Here is a 23,482-nt window from a genome sequence, read left to right on the forward strand (position 1 = left end):
GAAGCTACAGTCTAGCAGAGCTGGAGGCAGAACAGCTAATCACCGAGTGACCTGAGAGAGTCGGAGACAAACCAAGAGCTGCCGGGGGATCACAAGAGCCATTCTGGTGAGTGACAATGGGGACCCGGCAATCCGTAGAACAGCGAGACACCTTTTGTTATTTTAATTATAAACTGACTATTCAAGACTATAAGTTTGAGAGGAAAGAACTTAAAAAACTTGTGAAATGGGTCTATAAAAAGTTTCCGGACACTAATACAGCTGAAACAGTAACAGTGGAATTTTGGGACAAAATAGGATTGAAGTTGTATAATTCAAAGAAAAAATCTGTGTTAAAATTAAGACCCATCTTTAAAACTGTGTTAGACTTTGTAACAGAAGAAGGTGAAAGGCTCAGCAGTGAAAAAACACTTGAAACTGCAGAAAGAGAAACCTTGGGAAAAGCCTCTAAAAGCAACCATAAAAAAGGAGCCCAGAAAGTAAAATGCAAAAAGGCTCCTGCTCACCTTAGACATGAAGATAAAAATCCAAGTTCTGATGCCCCAAGTCCCAGAAAAAAACGGTTTGATTTACTCCCGAGAAGCAGGCAGGGAAGGACCTTCCCCCCGAGCCGTCCTCAGTCCCCCGGAGTGGGACCTGTGCCAGCTCTGGCCACGCGGGCTAAGGTTCCATTCCAACCACCCTCCCCACCCCCTCAGTCACCCAGTACGAGATTCGGGCGATCCCAGATCGTTAATTTTGAGCGCGCGAGTTTTGAACAAAGCCCTGAAAGCGCAGGCTCACAGAACAATGAAAAACGTGGAATTCTCCCCATCTCTGAGGCAGAAACTGTAGCTCCACGTGGGCGGGCTCAGTACAGCCCGACCCTGCGGCACGCCCCATCTGATGTGTCGCTCAGCTCCTCCCACTCCAGCACGGGAGGCTCCCCCTCCATGGGCGGTCCCAAGCCTCGGGCACCGCCCCGGGTTGCCACCCACAGCCTGGACAGACACGCCCTGGCTGTGAGGAGCGTGGGAACCGGATGTGACATCCCGGAACTTGCCCTCCCCAAGATGGCGGCGCCCATGCCGGAGAAATGTAAACAAACTCCGATGAAAAATCAGAAGGTTTCCCACACGTCCTGCAGTTTCTCTGATGATTCAGAAGATTCATCAGCCAGCATAAATCCCTGGCACAACATAAGGAAAGAAACCAGCACCCCAGAGCCAGCCCGGCTCTGGCGACAGGAGACCAAAACAAAACAAAAACAAGGACAGAGCAAGACTGAAGCAGTGAAAGTTTATCATCGTCTAAAACCCTCCAAGAAAACAGAACAGAGACAGCTAACAGTTCAATTCCAGCAGCCAAGATACAAAGTAGACTTCGTCCAAAAGAAAACTGTCATGAAAACCACCACAAGAATCCACCAAAGCAGCAGGCTCAAAATACCTTAAAACCCTGACCTATTCTTTTATTTTGCAGTTTTAACAAGAAACCCAGAACTTTATAAGTTAATTTTTTCATTAAGATCTCACAAAGACTACCAAGTAATTCCAAAACAAAAGGTTTTTCTTTTCTGTTTTGTCAATTAAGCAAGAAGATTGTAATAACTTGCCCAAAAATTTATATTCCAAAATAATTATAAAAGCGAATTCCTAAATAATTTTTCCTTTACAGGAAAAGATTCTGCAAAAATATTTTGCTTGCTCATATCTTTAATTGAAATAGTTAATTCAAAATTCAAAAGTTTTTAAAAATGGCCCGTATAAATATTACAAAAAAAAATCTCTAATTATTAAATTCATCTCTATAATTAAATTGAAAACCTTTCAAAATTCATGCTCCTCTAAAAACAATTCGTTTTATAAATAAGTCAAGAAAATCTAAAATCTCATAACCATGTAGTAAAATCCTAACACCAAAAAATAAAAATCAGATTTTAAGAAAGTCTAAAAACTATATCTCAAAACCAAAAAAGAACAACTGTCTACATGTTTTTCAAAGTTCATATTTTATGTTTACAAATTTTTATGTTGCAAGTTTGGTAGAGGGAGCGGAGACCTCTCAAGAAAAAGTTCTAATCAATTGTAAAATTCACATTAAAACACTAATCTTTTTCCTTTTTTCTCAACAGCAACTGTATTGTGTCACATGTTAAAGCAAACACTAAACTCCTAAGTTTTATAGCAAATAGCAAGGTAACAGCAAACTTTTAACCATACATCAAAATACATCAGCTAAAAAGTGTCGCATATATCTCAAAGTCAAATTAAGACAATTGTGCAACTATGCCCAAACTACCAAACACTAACTACGCCATCAATAGCAGCAAAAGTTAACCCTCAAAATTAAAAACAAGTATCATGCAATATCAACCATTTAAACAATTCAAACAAATTCACTTGTCTAACCACACACTTTTTAAAGTATGTTCTACCTCAACACATAAAGGAGAAAAAGACCAAAAAAGACAATTAAAACATCTCTTGTAAACATTTCTCATTCCTAAATGTACAGTTCTTAAAATTACAGAAGTTTTTCAACATATCAAATCTACCACATATTATAACTAATTCATTCAAAAGCCAATCTATTGTTAAAAAGCACACAAATAGCTAAAAAGGCTCTTTAAAAGATAAAAATGGGAGAGGGTGTAGTGCTTTCTATTATAGAAAGGTTGAACAAAGTTATATATATGTTTTTTAATCTCTCATATTCATAAAAATTCTGAAAACAAGACAAATTTTAGAGCCTGTCCTTTATGGCAGGGAGAGAAGTTTTGTTTATCTCCACAGGTACAGACTCTAAGAAAGATCTCTGCAAAGAATGTGAAGCCGCAATTACAGCAGATAAAAGAGCAGCAGAGCACACCTGAAGAAGAACACACCAAAGATGCTAGATGACCGCGGATGGTAGCTTCAAGAGGACTTCTGCATTCTGACACAGCCCAGCACTATAGACACTGAAATACATTTGAAGCAGAGACTTAAGTTTTATAAAAGTTGCACTGTTAAAATTTCTGAAGTTATTATTGTCATGTCAAAATTGTTCGTTGTTGTATGTTAAAAGTTATCAAATCTTTATGCTGAAGAAAAAGAAAATATAGTTCACTTGAAAAAATCTCCCCAAACAAAAAGTGAAATAAGATTCATATGTAATTTGAGACTAAATATTCATTTTAAAAGATTGGCTAATAAAAAGAAAGTACCAAATTTAAAATTTTGTAATCCATAAAACTACAGCTTAACTATAAACCAAATTGTTAAATAACAATAAGTTATTGACGCAATCACAATTATGAACAAAAGTGAGAATTTTTTCAAAGTAACTATTTCTCTTTTTTTTTCCTTTTTTAATATGATTTTACAGGGTGAGATGTAGTCGTGCATTTCTGTACCCGAGCAGGTGTTTCCATATAAGGAAGTGAAGCTAGAATTTTCTATAGCCTGCTCGCTGTAATTGGCTCAGTCCCAGCACAGACACAGTGATAGGGCTTTGGAAGTGCACCTCAAAGCCCAGTGTCCATCTCATTGGGCCAAGAGCCAAATAAGCCCACCTAGACCATCGAGTACTAAAGGGCCTGCATAAGGGTACACGAGGCTTTTTGGGAGTGCCTTAGCCTGTGTAGCTGTGCTTGGTACACGGTGCTCGGCTTATCTCTTTTCATTTTGTAACGTTTATTATTTTTGCTGTTATTAAAACTTTTATTTTACAAAGCATATCCTGGGAAGCCGTCTCGCTATTTTATTAAGCCATTACTCCGCTGGCTGGACCCTCGGAGTTATCGGGAGAAATCCCGATACTTGATGTTCTTTCTGCAATATAAATAAATACATAAATAAACAAATAAACAAATCACTACTGTTACAGAAAAAATACAGAAAACAAATGCACCTATTTCTAGATATATTGATAGCTTTTGGAAGAAAAAGTAGCAGCTAATCCAAACTGGGCATGAATAAGGATTTCTAGGTCAGGGTCCAAGCTGCCACCATATTTGGGAATGGAAGCTGGGACCAAGACTCACTGGGGCAAATAAGTGGTCCCCTTTTACCACTTACCCTCCATCCCAGGAGTTTTCATCCCAGCACTGTCAGTCAAGGGTTTCATTTAAAGAAATAGAAAATATCAACAAATTAATCCCTTTCTGTTCCAAAGTCAATATAAATATATATTTAAATAATTTAGTGCAGCCAAGTTCTCACAATGCAAAAATGAATTGACATGACTCTTTCACTTTCATCTCTGTAAATTATGGAGGATTTTTATAAGTTCATCTCCAACCATGCAATTCTGCAAGATCTGAAGGTTTTTCTATACTCTTGGATGATTATTTAGTCCCTAATAATATGCAAATATTATGTTTCTTTCAGCATTAGAGGCACAATGCTAGAACAGTCACAGCCCTCTGTTTTGTACTGCAAATATCTTCAGCTAAGAAAGTGGCTTTTGAAACTGCTGAGTGTATAGCTGATTTTTCTCAATTTACTGGCCAAACTGGAAAATGACTACTGAGATGGAAGAATATTAGCAAGAAATGTAGCCTAACAAAAAAGACTGAGCATAGTAATCCGCAGATGAAACTGAGGGAGAAAAGTTTTCCTTTATGTTTACCTGCTATGATAGGGTGACTACTCCCCATAAATTAACTCTATGAAGTAATGAATTTAATTTTCATGTCAGAGAAAGGATGTCTTCTTTTCTTTTCTACTGAAATTACTCTCTCACTACTCTTCTCCTATGTCATACTCATTTGTGTTCTGTTTCAAGCCAAGCTCTAAGAAGCAGATGCTCCTTTGGAGGAGACAGGTTCTTTATTCTTCCAATTTAGAGTGTTCTGCAGAAAGAGATTCTGGATTTTTAGTGTGTAGCTTCTGGCTTATCTATTAATTCAGCACATCTGTGGTGGATATCTGAGCCAGAACCAGCTCTGATGTGTAGACCTGAATCTGTTTTGACATGAAGTTTGCACTTTGATTAATTCCACTCATGGTTTTGAATCCTCTGGCCTTAAATAGCAGGCATGAGATGAAGGTGGTAAAGGACAACAGACTATTGTAGCTGTTATTTTTATAGCAGCAGCTAAGTAAATTATAAAAGCAATGTGAAATTAGATAGAACAGAAGAAAAGGTGTTGCGGTGCGTTCTCACTAACAAAAAGGCAAAACACATTTCTATCTATTGACTCCCTTTCAAGATTTTCCAAGGATAACTTTAAATGCAACCTTTAGTTACTGCCTGTGTACAGGGGCTCATGTGGGTGCCTAGGGGAATCCAGTAAAGGCAAAAATTCATTTGGTTAAACAGTTTTGTCTAGCTATGTGACTGTTTTATTTTAAACAAGTTTGGCTGGAATGAATTAAGTCTAATTTTGAAGGAACTATCAATTTTAAATGAGATTTTAAAATGGCAGAACTACATGTAAACTCTCGATCCAGTTTAAGTTCATTTAGCTGGTTGCTATTTGAAGAGCTACAGAATAAATGATCATGCAATTATAGCCTAGGAATCAGTTTGAGGAAATAATTTCCTACAGCAAGTAATAGAGGTAGTCAGAAAAGGCATATTATTTTCTTTTCTCTTTTCATCATTTGAACATTGAAATACTAACAATCAAATAGATAATCAGGCAGATAATTGAAGCAATTTTAACAAAAAAAAATTCCAAAGGTCTCATCAAAATTCACAACTTCATAACCAAATTTTATTAACATGCTATATTTAAAATTTTTGAATAATCTTAGAAAGCATCAAAAGATTCCCAATTACATGAATGAAGATAACTGCTCAAAAACATGGAAAATCTGCAGTTTCCATTAAAAATTGTTAGGAAGATTTAAGAAGCACGAAATCACATCAGAACAGGGAAAAGGGAAATTGCAGCCCATTCCATGCAGTTACAATTCTGAATGTCAAAATACTTTGATTGGAAAATATTGAAAAATATTCTCAGGTTAGAAATTCATTTCAATTTTCTCTCCTAATGCTCTTCTTGATCGTCTAAGTGCATGAAATCGTGACAGATTGGGCCCTTTAGCAAGTTTTTGAATTGTCTAGGAGATAGTTTTGCCTGGTTCCACGCACTTTAGCAGGCACTGGGAATCCCTGAGGCAGCTTTTACAGTTTTGCTTTAGGCTTTTCTCTCCCTCTCTAAATAAATACCGTGGGGCTGCCATTGCTGGAGAAGATTAAATAAATGACAAACACAGAATGTCAGCACTGGTCAAAAGTTAAGGTGATCTTGAAGCCCTTGCATGCTTTGGCAGGAGTAACCAAGCAAAGGGCTGAAGGGGACACTTGATGGAGACAGCAAAGACTTGGAACAACTGCAGGTGTGCAGCACAGAGGGGAGGGGGGAGAACAGCTTGGGCAGGTAGGGACACCCTGAGATAATCAGCCTGGAAGGAATAGCAAAGGTCCCAGTGCTCTAGGGGAACACCATGGACAAGAGGGAGCTGGATCACTCCTGGTGCCTGTGTATCTAAAGGTTAAAAATATTCCACCGCATCTTCAAGCAGCAGCAGCGACTTAAACCAGAGCTGCATTGCCTTAAGTGAGGACGGAAAAGAGGGGATAAAAGGGTGGAGGTGTTACATTGCTCTTGAACCAAGCAGACTGTCCAAATGTGCAGCTGTCCCTCTGCTGCCTAATGTGACTCCTCCTCCACATCTCCGTGAGACAGAACCATCTGACTACTCTGCCAGTGGGAGAGTCTGGCTGTTAAAAATGATGCCTCTCAAAGCGTACCTAAAGGAATTTATATGCAGGTATTAAAATGTCACTGTGTTGCAAAATATTCTGTGCTTCTACCACAAAGTATATTGTTCAAGTAATATAGGTCGGGGTATTGTGCTCTTTTTTTTTTTTCTTTTTTTTTTTTTTTTTTTTTTTTTTTTTTTTTTTGGTGATGCTTTTTGAGGACTACTACAATCCAGAACTCATAAAATACCATATTTTTGCACTTCATACCTTTACCTTAGCCAAAAGGCCAATTATGAGGACCACATATATTTTGTCTTGTTATGAATAAAACCAGAATGTACTAAATAACATTACTGATTATAAAATGAAAGCCAGTGTCCCCTTTGCAAAATGACAGTTCAGGTTATACAAATGAAATATGATGAAGGCAACAAATCTTGAGTAACATGTAGAAACTAAGCAAGACAAAGAGGTGTGTTGTTTGCACTAAAAGCTTAATGAAATTGCCATTTCCTTCCTCTGCACAGCATGCAGACGTAGCACTGAGCCATTGACTTGATATCTTTGGATTACTCCCAAACTATATTTGAATTTGTTACACACCCACAGAGAAATGACTGCTGCTGCTTCCACTGATACCAGCAGCATGCAGCCAGATCCTACACTCACCACATGGATCACAGACAGGTCTTTCCAGGATCTTGTATTGCTAGTGTATTCTGAAGCTGTAGTTGTTCTTCTCACAAGTTACCTGCTTTATGGCTTAGCCCATCCACAGTTCTCTCTTGGCTGGAAAGGCATGGACCAGCTTTGCTAGGAAATGAACCTTTCAGAAGAGATGACACCTTAGACTTCTCTGGCTATGGCCTATATGTGGGGTTTATATAACATATCAACCCTGGAACACATGTAGGAGTCTTGGAGACAGAGAATGCAGTTCTTCTGGAGTAATAACTTTCTATACAAAATGAAGAAAATTCCATTTGCACATACTGAGATACAATATCCATTGTCCCAAGATGAAAAGGTGGTTCAGTCGTCACTGACACCTGATTTGAATGAGGCCAGATAAGAGCTTCAGGTTCTGGTGGCCTGCATGGCACCAAGTGATAGAACCACAGGGTGCAGAGTCCATCTTGATCATGATCCCTGTGGTCAGTGAACTGTGAGCTGACCCAGCACGACAGAGCTCCAACTGAGGAGCAGAACAGACCAACTACTGAGTGGCAAGGGAGGTGAACAAAGGTCAAGTTGCATTTTCATCTGAGTGGCACAGCTGGGTCTCTTGCACCATTAGAGCAATCTCAGATTTGGGGGCCATTTGATTAAAGGGAAAGATGTCTGTGTTTCTGTCTGCTTTTTTACTGGCTTTGTTTTGTTCAAAATAGTCATTAAGAGCCTATGGCTTTGTTTCATGTGCAAGAGAAGACTCCTAAAGATTCACAAAATGAGAAAAATCATTAATGTCCAAGGAATGTCCATTTGAAATAAGAGACAAAATTCTAAAAGTAGGAAGAATTAAAGCCTGGTTAGAGATAATTGCTGTTGAAAAAATAGCCTACAATGTTACCCTGTGAGGAAAGCTGAGAATGTGATTTGAACAATTTTCAGAACCCTTTGTCCCACAATACAGTTTAAAGTGCTTGCTTTGCTGAGAACTTCCATTTTCATCTTCATACAAAAGGACACTTCAATAAAGATGTGAGTCTGTTTCCCCTATGCTTAAATCAGAGGAAAACCTAATTATATTTGGACTGTCTCCTGAGCAAGAAATGCTCAGATTTAAATAAAGATGGTAGACTCTGGCCCAAGAAGAGCCACAAAATATTGTTTTATATATCTGGTGTACCAGATATATTTTCAGGATATTTAGTGTTGGTGTGTTTGCAGTGAAATTTCTATTTCCTTTGTAAGAGGAAGAGTGAAAAGAGGAATGCTAGAAATGGTGAGAATACCTATCAGTATGTATGGTTACCAGATGTAATGATCAGGAACATTTCACATTTGTTTGAGAGCTTAAAACACTATATTAATGAGCATGAAGACTGAAATTTTTAGTTCTCAGAAAATACAGGAATTGAGATTACCTGTGCAATTGGGTCCTTGTGTATATCTCTTGTGTTAAATCCTTAGCATCAACAAGGAAGCCTGCAACTAACCCAGAACCTCTGACGCATTTTCTAATGCTTTCATCCCAGAACAAAACACTGTCTTTGTGAAGAGTATAGACCAAATCAGAGGAGCTAACTCAGGATTACCCTGGTTTCACATACAGGTAACAGGAAGAGGTTTGTGGCTGTCATACAGTTCAGAGAACCTGCATGAGTTGTCTCACATCACCTGCTGAGTGGGAAACCAACCTGGCATGAGTACAAGGTAGCTCAGTGTACCACAAGCAAGAGCTGCTTGACAGGCAGAGCTAGAAACTGGCTTGCCCTACATTTTGTATACAAAATGTCCAGGCACATATGCATATATTTCAGTCGGTACTATACATTACCACACAAAAATGCTCTCCTCTTCCACATCATGTCCCTTTTTTCCTTAAACCTGAACCCTGCAGATCAGGGGTTGTCTCATACACTTGCCATCCAGGAGTTACTGGAATGCAGATTAGAATAACTCAGAGTTGTGCTGACAGATGCTGTTGATTCTTGAAATCTTGCCATGATGCCCAAACCAAGCTTTTTGATCCTTTCATCAAAAATACCTCTTTCCATTCTGAGAGCAAGGCAAGGCTAATCATTATCATTATCCTGTAATGGAATGATAAAACCCAGTGACACACATGAAGCAGCTGTCACAGTTCCTCTCAGGCAGCCCATCAGCCCCATCTATTTTTTATGACAGTTTTACTGACAGTGATGTGCTAATGACAGGGACAGGAAGGGCTGTAGGAGGGGCAGAGAGTAACTTACATTGTCCTGTTGCCCAAGGTAACTGAGTGTGCCCAGACTTTTGAAAATATATTATTTTCATGGCCCTTGTCTTGCTTAATTATCACTTCAGCAAGATCATTTCTTCCTCCCCTGCATCCATGCTTATTCTTTACAAAGATCTCTCTTAAAGTAGAAAAGGTCAACTACAAAAAAAGTCATAGCAGAAACTGTTGCTGGTGCCCTGCCCAGGCTAGCTCAGGCACCGCAGCAAGCAGCAGGTACGGCTGGCGAGCAGCGCAAGCCAAGCCGATCCAGTGGGTCTTGGTTCCAACGAAACATCAAGGGCACAGATGGCAAGGGGCAGACGACGGCGGAGAATAAAGGGTGTTGGGAAAGATGAAGTAGAAAGACCTTGCAAATATGGTGGTTTAGATTCTGGGAGTATGAGTTCAGCAAGCGAGATAGAAATGAAAGCAAGCTTTGAGATTTAGGGTGTGGAGTACAGGGCCATCAGCTAGTGAATAATGATGTGCCAAGCTGAGGGCCAGCTCCCTTGATTAAACAATACCCTTCTGCTTGCTGAAGGTAATGGGACAGTTCTATTGGCTGTATGTAAATGTTATCTTGTATTAGATTGGTTGGTCCAACACAGACTATTCAACTTGGAAAGATATTTAATGTACGGTATTCGGGACCTCGCTCTCTGTTCCTGCTCTCTTGGCCTGCTTTAGCTGTGCCTAGCAGCTACAAGCAAGGCCCTCACAATAAACCACGTGCTACCCCTGCTACTTTGCTTATAGAGATACTTTGTCGCCGACTCTACCATCTCGGAGATACTCCTTCAGGGAGGAGCCGGCCAAGTAAGTCCAAGGGGGTTTATTTGAGGGGTCAGGCGGAGCCTGCCCACCTGCCAAAAACTTGCTCTGACCGAGCCACTTTTGGCTTTTTGGGACCCTCCCCCCCGCTTTTATGGAGGGGCAGTACAGAGGGTGGTGAGGAAGGTACAACCAATTGGGTTCAATACAGGAGAGGCTAGGAAGGCGACTGACACAAACGAGGACCACACACAAGGGAGAGGAGGGAAATTTCCCCGAACCTAGCCTATCACTAGAAGCCCCTCACAGAACTTTCTAGCTCTGAGGCAGGGCTCTGAGGTGACAGGCAGGCTCCAGGGAGGAAGGGGGAAAGGACTGACACCTAACAGTTACTGGGGGATTACCAGGGACAACTATCAGGAAGGCAAAACCGGGGGTACAAGGAACAAACCATCTTACAAAGAACTTAGAAAAACTTATGAAATATAAAGAACTCATTAACACACCACTACATCTCCCCCTTTTCTTTTTAAAATTATGAGAATAACAAGGGTGGTGGAGGATATTCAAATTGTGGATATGATTCAGCAACCCATTCTGAAGTGTCCTCATAAGGAGGGTAAGGAGGGTAGGGCTGCTCCTCTGCATCTTCTGTCCCACGCATTTCGCACTCTTCCAGAGCACTTGGAATGATAACTTGATTCACAGAAGGGGGAGAGGTAGCACCCAAAATCAATTTACTGATCATCCTCTTAATAATTCCAAAGGCAATTGCAACAATGATAAAGATAAACACAACTAACAAACAAGTTTTTAGAATAGAACTTGCCCAACCCAAGAGTCCCCAACCTTTGAAAAGTCCACTGAACCAATTGTTTTCCTGCTTGATTTCATGTACCAGGTCCTGCATCTGATTAATGGTCTTACGGATGTTTTCTGCTTTCGAGGCTAGATTAAAACAACAGAGTCCTTCAAACTCCTTGCAGTGATGGCCATGGAGGAGGAGATAATCAATCACAGCTCTGTTTTGGAGTGTCACCTGCCTTGTAATCTCCTCGTCTGCCAGGAGGTCAGCCAGGGCGTTGGAAGTAAAGTTTGCCTGTTTAGCCACTCAGCACTCTAGATGGCCCAATTCTCCAAGTGCTTATGCCGCCGAGACCCATGGCAAAAAGACTGTGATGGCGACACCTTTAGGTCTAGACCAATGAACAATTTCCGAGTCACAGTCTGGGTCCAAATTAGCCAGATCTCTCTTTTTGATCCTTTCGGAGGCCAAAATAACAGTAGGCCGTTGTACGGGTATAAAGTATCTATAAGGTCTTACAGCATTTTAGTCTCTAAATAGAATGGTTTATTTACAAGCATGTATCTGAAGGTGCGAGAGTTCTAAGAGCAGCTTTACAATACAATCAATTACAAACCTAGGCAAACAAAGTCTAAACAAGACAATAACCAAAGCATAGAAATCTTAACACACAGAGTTCTAATGAAACAGCAAGCAAAGCACAGAATTCCTAACAAGCAGAACTAGTAAGACTATAAGCAAAGCACATATCTGACATTACAGCCTCTAGGTAAATCAGCCTCCCATCTGATCCCAAGCAGGATTTTCCAACCGTGGGGTCACAATAACAGAAAGGGAACACAAGATCACAGATCCCAGACAGGGGTCCCGACTGCAGGGATCACAGTGGCAATGGAGGGGTCCCCAACTTGGCAGAGTTCCCGAAAGCAGGGCCGCAGGGACAAGGAAGGGTCCCGGGGTCCCAAACCCTTGCAGTTCCCGGTTGCAGAGACAGGAACCCTCACAGACTCCCCAGCAGCTCCGAACAGAGTCCCGGGGCAAACGCCGCAGGGGAAAAGGGAAGGGATGGGATCGCAGGGGCCAGGAGAGATCCCTGGGGTCCCGAACCCTCACAGGAGGAAGGGACGGGACCCCAGGGCCCAGATCCCAGGCTACCTTTGGATGATACCTTTAGAATCCCATTCGGCTCCCTGGCAAGGCTCCTTCCTCAGGCTGCAGGAGGTGGAGGTTGGATCGATTGATCAGATTGATCACTCGACCAATTCCTCCAATCCGTCCGACTGACTGACTGACACAGAGGCTTTTTATCCCAAATTGCAAAATGCATATTCATATTTTTTATCTACACACTAACCAATCTAGGTACAATTCTAAAGTTCGTAAAACTACTAAAATCAGCGTCAAAACCTACGCACATAGCATATCTATTAACGTAAAACTCTATCTTACTAGCATAAGGTTCTACCTTGTTGTACATAAAACTCATACTAAAAATTATAAACAGTACCCTACTCTATTTTTGTTATGTCTGTACTCTATCACTAGGCCTAAAGCTGTGTCCTTCTACACTGAACTAGGACTTAGGGCATGTAAGACTTAAGGCTCAGGGTTAGATTTCTACTTTATGTATCTAAAGCTTTTATATATTCTAATTTTTCTAAAGGTTTTAATTCTATCTCTGTACTTTTCACTCTCTGTGGAGGATCCATGGAAACATGGACTCCGACATTTTGCCAATTCATAATTTCGGTTTTATTTGGGGTAAACAGGCTCAAATGGCCAAGGGTGCATAGACCTCCTCTCAGGCAAGGGGGGATGCCTGCCCATGCTCATTCACCACAAATAAGGAAACTACCTTTGGGGAGGGCCAGGGGCTTATAATTTAGAGTAGAGGCCATCATTACATGGGCAATCCTGTCGCACCACATTCCAGCTTTATATATTTCCTTTATCTGGAGAACTGGGCCGAACAGCTTCTCCTGGCCTTTGGGTGGATCAAACATAAACTGAACACACCTCGTGGAGCTGGAGAAACCAAGGATCTCAAACTCAAACGGGACTTCAGACAACTGAGGCATGGTGGCAACATAATCTCTCCACAAAACTAAGGGGTTATGGACAGGTATATCTAATTTGTGGGAAATGGAGGACCGAGCGACTCTATGGGGTGGTTTCAATCTGTTAACGTCAGCCATAATTTTCATCAGAGGAGGGGGGAATTCCTCAGGCTTAAAAGGGATCCCCACAAGACAGGTCGACAATGGATCGGCTGCTGATGCCGAGGACAAACAAATGTGGTCTTGGCCCATTGTTCTGGCAAGCGTGGCCCACACATTGGCCTTCGGCTGCTGCACGATCCACCCTCGCATTTGCGGGACAAAACAGGCAACCAGGAACAGTGGTATCCACATGGTGCTCTTTTGGATTGAGGCTCGGGTCTGGGCTTGATGCAATGTAACTGGAAGAGACTTAAAATAAAACACAATCACCTGGACAGGAACTAGGGGGAAAGGGAAGTTCTTCTCACGTGTTCTTCTCTTTACATTTTCTCCCAAAGGTTCCTTTGCAACCTGCAGAACTCTGTCATTTTTCCCTGAGACCTTCGGGGCGTAGGGCCTCACCCACTTGGATGGGATCCATTTCAGGCCAGTGGGGGTGGACATGCAAGCGTACCCACATCCCCACGTAACAAATTCATGAGGCCCTTCCGTCTGTCTGGTCTCAGGGACCTTTACCAGAACTGGTGGCCTCTCCTTGATCTGCAGCTGTCCGTTTGCTCCAGAATGACTGGTGGGTTCAAAACCTCAAAGTAGCAGTTTAAAAAATTGATGGTATATAATGCCCTGGCCAATCGGATCGGGGGTGGTTCCACCTTTAAAACTGTTTGTTGCTGATCAAGGACCAGCTTGATCTTGCAGTGGGTCCTTTTTACCATGGTTTGGCCCGTCGGGGAATGGGGGATGCCCGTTTTGTGCTCCACTCCCCATTGTTGCAGGAAGCTGTGGAGCTCCTTGGAGCGGTACGCAGGGCCATTGTCGGTTTTCAAGGTCTTTGGGATGCCCATGAAGGAAAAAGCCTGTACTAGATGCTTGATAGCATCCTGGGCTTTTTGCCCTGTGTGGGCAGAGGCAAAGACTGCACCAGAAAAGGTGTCCACAGACACATGAACGCATTTTTGTCTACCAAATGGTGGAATGTGGGTAACATCCATTTGCCACAGCTCACAGCTGTTCAATCCTCTGGGGATTTACCAGAGATCCAGACAGTTTTCACAACAGGCTTTTGTCTTTTCTTGTCTATGTTTATGCAGCACATCACACGTTCAAGCTGGTGGAGAAAATTACCTTACACAACGGAAAGCAAGAGTGAGCCCAACTGCTGTGCTGCTCCAAGGCAGCCAATCCACAGCTGATGCCTTGTTGCTAAATTAGGCAACAGGCCAGGGTCTGAAGCAGACATGGACTCAGGGCTTCATAAATCAAATTTCCCTGCAGCAATAGAAGCTTACAGGGAAAAAGCAAAGAGCAAAAAAACCCCATAGCTATTAGTAAATAAAGTTGCAAAGATTTTTACTACATGATAATAGACCACTTCTGCTATTACTGAAATATTTACTGAAAAGAAACAGTCTTATGTGTGCAAAACCCAAATCTCGTCTGCAGGAAAACTGAAACACAAGTGTGGGAATACACAAGACAGGGAGTCAAACAGACTTGATTAGCATAGCTGGTTTGATAACCAAGATGCCATGGCAGGAAGAAACAGAACTGTGAAGATTACAGAAGATGGGATTAAACCTGCTTACAGGAAGAGAGAAGATTCAATCAACTTCTGCAAGCAAAGAATTACTGTAAAATGCATGAGTTTTCCGTGTGATTTTTAATCTGATTATTGTAGTAGAAATTATTAACCTGTCCGAAATAGTATATAAGCTTTTGGGAAACCCGAGTAAAATCAAATTCTGATCACCAAATCAGTCTTCCCGTCTCTCAATCGCCAATACAGAAGCACTAAATATTGGATCAAAATTATCCTTGATTGCAAAAGCTTTGCATTAAGAAAGAATTGAACCCTTCTACTTGCTGAGCTTGATTTAGCACTTCATTAGTCAGATTTTGCACCAGTTACAGAGCTGCTTTGGAATTCAGCTGGAGTAGCACAGAAGTGAATAATAGGCATGCTTTACAGATGTACTGCTTGTGGAACTGGAGATTTTAGAGCTTCTAAGGTCAATGTCTAGAGGGCTACCAACCAGGCATCACCTGAAGCTCTTCCCAAGGGAAGAATCGGAAAGCTTTTGCTTTTCTGGGTAAAATCTGAATGGGTATGTTCAGCTTATCAAGCTGTCCTGCAGGGATGCCTAACCCACTTGACATTCTCAGCTGGAAAAGCTTTGGTGAATTCTGTACAGACACTTGCCTTCCAGTGGCAGTCCAATGAAAAGTAGGCAGGGCCCTGGATCCATCTGCCTGATTTCTGCAGAAAACACTCACTTTTCCTGTTCAGCTACTCTGTGTCATATTATGGTATTACTTACGCAGCAACAGAGAATGAGATTTCATTTGTAAAGCCTTGTGCAAATATGGAATGAGGAGTGTTGTACACCAAATGAGTTTACAGTACCTATCTCAAGTTATCCACTTGTATGGGACCACTCAGCTGCTCAAGGACAAACTGTTTTCCTATGTACACAATTTTTCGTAAAAGCCACTCTTCCTTTTGAATTAAACCTTGGGATGTGATGGCATATTGTAAGAAGGGCAGGATTTTATTTATAGAAACTGAAAGGCCCACTTCTTCTTTCTCAAGCAGAACAAAGAAACAATTGCTTTTCATATCAGCATTGCAAAGAGAAGTGGTAGAGGAGTCCTAGGACCTTATTCACAGCTTAAGTACAGTTCCAAAACAATTTAGGCCAAGACTATGACCTGGAGGTTTCACTCCTCTTCCCACCCTTCACTTGAGGTGCCCGGAGGTCCCTGTACACTTGTGGTAAGATGGTTTGGAGAGCTGGTATCGATAAAATTAATAATTTGAGGAGTGATACTTTTTGCCTTCATTAGCCCTCTGTTCTAGCTCACCATGGAGGCAAAGGAAGTGTTTGTGCTGGTCTGAGGAGGCAGGCAGGGCACTGAAAACTGCCTTGAAACTACATTCCCCCACATCCTTCTGGGAGTCCTCAAGCAAATACTGTGTCTGTGGCCTCTCTGCTGCAGGATGAAACCAAATGTCATGGATCAAGTGCCATCAAATTTTGTAAATTTTTGTGTCCTCAACTGACACGGATGGTAGAATCCCAGCTAGCTCTGATTCCTGGGTGTGCCAAGGGCCATTCCCAAATCTGCCAGCATGTCGGAGTCTAGAACATCCCTCTGGCCACCCTGGAGGGTTTGGAGACCGGACAGGGGGGTCTGGGATCTGTACAGGGGGGTCAGTTAGACCCACACAGATCCCAGGAGGACACTGACTCTGATTGCTGTCCATGGGAGTGAACACTCACATGCAGGAAGAATCACAAATCCTAAGAATTTAAAATAAGTAGTGGATGGTTTATTATAGAATATAAATATAGAAATTAGAATTCTTAGTATATGGGGCTGAAGAGGCAAGATGGAGGAATTGGGGAGTGGCCCCTGTCCTCCTAGTTCTTGCTCTCGTCCCCCATCTTGTGCTGAGTTGGGTTTTAGAGATTGGCTTAGAGTAGAACTGACATGTTAGTAAAGGTAGTAGGTATTGGTAAAATTTTGTAAATAAAAAATACGTCTCGGACAGTGGTTGGGTCAAGGGGACCGTACATAAGGTACGGGGCTCTCTGATCCGCCCAGTCTGCCACGTGTCCTGCTCTGCAGAGATACCTTGCAGAGCTGAGAAAGAACTAAGATAAGGTATCCTGCCAGGGAGGCCTGGCGGAGTTGAAAAAGGACTGAGATAATGAAGAATAAACAACCTTGGAAATGTGCACCGGCAGACTCAACTTGTCGTCTCTACCTCTGGTGTGTAACACTTAGGGCAAAGAGAAGACGAAAAACCTTATTACCTCTGGAAACAGCAACCCAGAGGAAACCCTCAGGGAACAGCAACCCTGGGGAAAAACCTTATTACCTTGGGGCCAGCAACCCCAAGGAGAATCTCAGGGAAACAATAACCTTGAGACCAGCAGATTCATGTAACAGAGCAGAACAAGGCTATTCTTCTACGGCAACAGGAGTTGCTGTGTCTAGACTTCAGAGCAAGGGCTAGAGAAGACTCCTTTTCATACCATTTCTCAGACACCTTTATTCCCCTAGAGGGGGATATGAAAAGGAGCAAGGAACAAAGCCCGCACCCACTTTTAACACCAAGGGGTGGGGGGTGTGAAACAAGCAGGTGATTGGTCCCAGGAGAGATGGACAGGGGTTTTTCCATAACATAGGGCAGGGTCATAAGAAAGATGGGCAGCTGAAACCAGGGTCTCTATACGGGGTTGGAATCGGAGCAAACGCAGATACAGCCGGTGTGGTTAAAACATACGTTCTCCTCTTTATTCGCGAAATGGCTGGTTTTATACAGTGCAGAGTAGTTTACAGTTGCAGGTGCATTCTTATTGGCATTCAGCATGAACAAGTATGTAAACTATTTCAGTGTAAGGCAGCTACCGTATCTTCACTCTAATTGCCCTATACAGTCTATGCCCACACCTTAACCCAATTTCTAACTGCGCCACAAAGCTTATTTACTTCTACACAGGCCAAAATCTGAGGCCTAGCAGGCCCAAAACTGAGGCCCAGTTTGGGATAGCTCAAATCTCATTCCACAGCACATTGTGCCCACGATTTCTAAGAAATTTGGTTACAGTTCCCTCTTTTTCTTTTTGAGCTATCCAAACTGACGCTAAGGCACGGCTGGCTAATTTTTGCATACATCGTATCAAGCAAGGCACAATAATTAAGATAACTATAATAACAATGAGTACCACTATACTAAAACGGATCAAGTCCTTGATCCACCCAGTAAAACCCCATGATCCAAGCCATTTGTCAAACAGAGTGTCTACAACTACAAGTTTTTTCATGTTATCTTTTAACTGTGATAGCTGCTTGTAAATTGATTGCGAATGATCTGATAAATTCATGCAGCACATCCCCTCAAATTCTTCACATCCATGCCCTTGTGCTAAAAGGAGGAAGTCCACAGCGGCTCTGTTTTGAAGCACGGCATGACTAATATCATTAACATCTTTGGCAAGCTCACTTAGTAAATTGGATGTTATATTAACATGTTTTCCTGTCCAGCAGGACAAATTTTTTACGTGTGTGAGGGTTTGCGCTGAAGCAACTCCTGGGCCAAAAAATGATGCTGAGATTACAGCTGCAGGTTGCCATAACTCAACTCGATCGCTACAGTTAGGGCTTAGTTGAGAGATACTGAGTTTGACTCGTCGGGTCTTTTGAGACAATCCTAAAACCTGGTGAATGCTAGGAGCAAACAATGTCAACTTACCGAAATAACACGGTCCCCCTATACCTTTTTGGGGCATTGCAGACCAGGCTCTATCTCCACAAATGAGAAAGATCCCTGGTGGTAATTTTCTAGCAACACCTGTTAATGGTGTTACGGACTCAGTCCAATTGTTGCAATATTCAGTGTAGTTATAAAAAAATGGGGACTGGGGAGATAACCCAGTGTTGTCATTTTTCTGTTGCCATTTGTCTACAATTAGCAAACTTGAATTTATGATAAAATGTCCAAAGATTAAACAGTAATTCCCCAGCACAGAACCTAAAAGATCAAGTTCTTGGGGCTCAGTACTAGCAACCTTAAAATTTTGTGCAATGGGAACAGCTTGTGTTCCTAAAAAACTTTTTGGATTAATTTTGATTTGAGGCTGGGTTCTGAACTCTGTCATGGAGTCCACTGGGACCCCAATAAAGCATGTCCGAAAAGGATTAGATGGCGTAGCTAAAGACAAGCAAAAGGAATCTTGTTTGCTCTGATTGGCCCAAGTGACCCACATATTTTGTCTTGGGTCATCAATTTCAAGCATTCCTGATCCTCTTTCTATTAAAGCATTAACTAAAATAAACATTCCAACACCTTACATTCTGCTCATCATTTTAGTTGTCTCTCTTAAACAAAACAAATAACACTTGCCTATTACTTAAATCCTAACAATGACTTATCATAACCTAATCATATAACTGTAACAATATAACTGTTTTTTCTGATTTAACAATTAATTTTCAACAGTCTCTGTGTCTTCTCGAGGTGCTTCAGGTAAAACACTGTTGTCACCGCGGTTACCACTGCTAGTTGGTATCTCTGACTGCGGACACGCACGGGTAAATCGGCTCGGCACCCAAACAGGTCCTGCTTCTCCTGTGGAAACACACATATAACCGCGACCATTAAATAACACAGGACTGGGTCCCTGCCATTCACCCATTCGCATGTTTTTGTGATATACATAAAGCCCTGGAATTGCTTGCGGTCTTCCTTCTTTCACTGCATGGTGGTGGATGACGACCGCAGGCTCTTCTCTTCCTTCTGACAAACACAAATAGTTTAAAGTGAACAGTACCTTGGATAATCGACTAGTTATGTCAGTTTCATCACTCTGTTTTTGCTTTGCTAGATATTCTTTCAGCGTCCGATTAGCCCTTTCTACGATGGCTTGACCAGTGGGAGAGTGAGGGATTCCGGTGGTATGCTTGACTCCCCACTTCTGCAGAAATCTAGCAACTCGCTGACCGACATAGGCTAGACCATTGTCGGTCTTAAATTCTACAGGCACTCCCATCACTGCAAAACACACAGTTGGGTGTCTTTCAACATGCAAAGCTCTTTCTCCTGATTGCGCTGTGGCCCAGATGAATTTAGAATAAGTATCAACGGTGACATGGACATATTTCAATCTTCCAAATTCTGGAACATGAGTTACATCCATCTGCCACAATTCTAAAGCTTTCATTCCCCTTGGGTTCGTGCCCAGGTCAAGGCCAGGCCCATGATGATTACATTGAGGGCAGGCACGCACAATCCCTTGTGCATCATTCAGGGAAATCTGAAATTGACGACGCAAGGCCCTAGCATTTTGATGAAAATTCTCATGTCTGTCGGGAGCCCTCACAAATTTGTTTTCAGGAGGGTTATGGGCAACGCAACTGATTGCAGCGTCTGCTAGTGCGTTGCCTTCTCCTAAACCACTGTTGCACCGGTGGCTGCGAATGTGCATGACCCAAAGGGATGCTGAAGCTGTTTCAGTACACTTCTTAGCTGCAAAAACAGTTCTCCAAGGCGCTGATTCTGGGTGGTCCTGATGAGTGAATCATCAATTCTTTGCACGACTCCAACCACATATAAAGAGTCAGAAACAACATTGAGTGGTTTGTTGTTCCAGGTCTGTAAAGCCCAACACACTGCTCTCAGTTCAAGGGTTTGCAGACTGTCTCCCACTTCGCTCTGAAGTAAATGTTGCATCCATTCTCCTTGCTGTTGTCATACACACACAGCCCTTCTTGTTTTTCGGCCGGCATCTGTAAAAACTGTTCAGCCATTAACTGGTTTCAAGGAGCACAAAGGTCTCTCTAGCCACTGATAGCGTGTGATTAGAGTCCACATCGGTCCTTTTGGCTGCTGGTTGTGAACCACACCTGTGAAACCCAGCAATGCTTCTTGCAATGTGACAGAATGCCTCAGCTTCCACTCTAGATCTTCACTTCTGACAGGAACACTGATGTCTGCTGGTTCCTTTCCATCTATCTCTATAATTTGGTCTCTGCCCTTCTTTATCAACACAGCAAGAGCATCTGTTCTGGTCATAACACGACTCTTTGGTTGCACAGGTAAAAACACCCATTCCACCACACTTGCTGTTGACCTCAACTTAGACAGGAGTTCCCCTGTTGCCATGAGGTTTTTTCCTGGTTTGCCGAGCGTTCATATTAAAGGAGAAATGTGCAGTTTCTCACACTCGTAAATGTAAACACAGGAACATGTTTTGTAAACACTGCCCTTGTTATGAATTCCTTCTCAAGGAGAAGGGGAGGTTGAATGACAGCCTCCTTGGCCAATGTGGTGGGAGGTGGGAATTCCATCCTCCAATCCACAGGCCTCATAGGAAATGTATGAAGGTGGGTTTTTGTAAATAAAGTTGTCTTTCCTGCCCTGCATGCCCGATGAACCAAGATCAGTCTCCGAGTCTCATTTCTGGTCAGGCCCCGGGGTGATAGTTCCCCCTTTTTCTTTTGCCATAGAAAGAGAATGGCAAATGGACAGGCATCAGCGTTGGAAAGGAAAAGTGACAGTGGAAGATGCTCTATGCGGCGAATGTTCCAACCACGTTGTAATTTTTCTGATACCTGACTTAAAGCTCTTTGTTGTTCAGGGGTACACATTCAGGGACTGCTGGCATCACTACCATGAAGCCAGGGTAAAAATGGTTGCAAATCATCATTGGTGATTCCTACAATAGTACGAACCCATTGTAAGTCTCCAAAAAGTCTCTGGGCATCATGCAAGGTGGAAATGCTGGTGTGTAAAGTGATCTTTTGTGGGCGAATTTGTGCATTTGTGATCAGCCAGCCTAAGTATCTCCAAGGAGCTGATCGCTGTATTTTTTGGGGGGCTACAGACAATCCACGATGTTTCAATTGTACAATCAACCAGTTTAACTCTGTTTCTGCCAATGGCTTTTTGGTGGCAATAAGAATGTCATCAGCATAATGATAGATCATTGGGCTAGAAAAATGCTGACGAATGGGTTGCAAGGCCCAGTTAACGAATAATTGACACATTGTTGGTGAGTTCCCGCCCCCCTGGGGTAATACAGTCCATTCATATTGCTGTGCTGGGGCTGCCCTGTTGATGGATGGCACAGTGAAGGCAAAGCCTTGAGTGTCCTGTGGATGAAGCGGGATGGTGAAGAAACAGTCTTTTAAATCGATGATTACGATGTTCCACCCTTGAGGTATCATAGTTGGTGGTGGCAGGCCTGGTTGTAAGGCACCCATTGCTTGCATTTGTTCATTGACTTTGCGAAGATCATGTAATAATCTCCATTTTCCTGATTTTTTAGGGATAACAAAAATTGGTGTGTTTCACGAACTCACTGAGGGCCAAATGTGACCTGCTTCTAGTTGCTCTTGTACCAATTGCTTAGTAATTTGCAGCCTTTCTTCTGTCATTGGCCACTGCTCTACCCATACAGGAGTTTCAGTCAACCAGGTGATTTTTAAAATGTGTGGCTGATCTGCAGTGGCCATCAAGGAAAATGCTGGTCGGTGGTTAGCATCATCCCCATTTGAGAAAGCACATCTCTGCCTAGCAATCCTGGAAGCTCGTCGGGCAACGGCATAACATAGGGTTGAGCCACAATGACTTGATTGTCTTCAAAGATAATACTGATAGGGTCTGCGCTCATTGAGGGAACACTCATTCCGCCCACCCCTACAACGTGGTTGTAGGGAGATTGCAGAGGCCAATCAGGTGGCCAGTGCAGTTAATTTATAATGGTAATACCTGTGCTGGTGTCGAGAAGTGGTGATCGGGTGACAATTTGGTCACCGTGTTGTAATTTCACTGTGATTCGTGGGCGATCTTTCAGGCTTACTGTAAGAAAGACATTGTGGTCGGTTGATCCAAAGCTTCCATCTCCTCTTTCTGGTTCAGTTGGCTGTTTTGGTAGCTGACGATGTGGTAAAATATTTTCAAACAGGATAATTTGAGCAATTCTGCTCCCTTTTGGAATAGTCACAGGTGGCTGCAAAGCATAAGCCATTATTTTCACTTGTCCGGTGTAATCTGCATCAATGACTCCTGGAATCACGGTTACACCTTGTTTGCCTGTAGAGGATCTTCCTAGCAATAAACCTCCAACTAGAGAGATCGTGCTATACATTGGTCCATATACCTTGGTGGGAATCAGGGTTACTTCTTTGTCTTGCAGGGTAACTTCTTCTGCTGTTGTTATATCTACACCAAGACTTCCCCATGTGGTAGGCCTGTTCTTGTTTAAGAAACCATTTTTGGGGTCTTATGGGTCAAGGCATTGATTTGTGTCTTGGTGAGCTGCCTTAGCACGCTGGCTTTGAAGTTTCCCTGCTTCCGACAAGCTTCAGTGGCATGGGTGTCTGCATTACATTTGTGGCACCACACAGTCTTTTGACAGGTGCGTTTGAAATGGCCTGTATCACTACAGTGGAAGCAAATAATGCCAGATGCTGTTTTTTTGTTGTTGCTAGAATGGCTGATACTTTTTCCTGTCAATGCAGCTGCGATATGTCCCCGTTGCTGCATTGCATTTTGCATAGCTGCTGTGAATGCTG

The sequence above is a fragment of the Prinia subflava genome, chromosome W (assembly GCF_021018805.1).
Source record: "Prinia subflava isolate CZ2003 ecotype Zambia chromosome W, Cam_Psub_1.2, whole genome shotgun sequence".
Classification (NCBI taxonomy): Eukaryota; Metazoa; Chordata; class Aves; order Passeriformes; family Cisticolidae; genus Prinia; species Prinia subflava.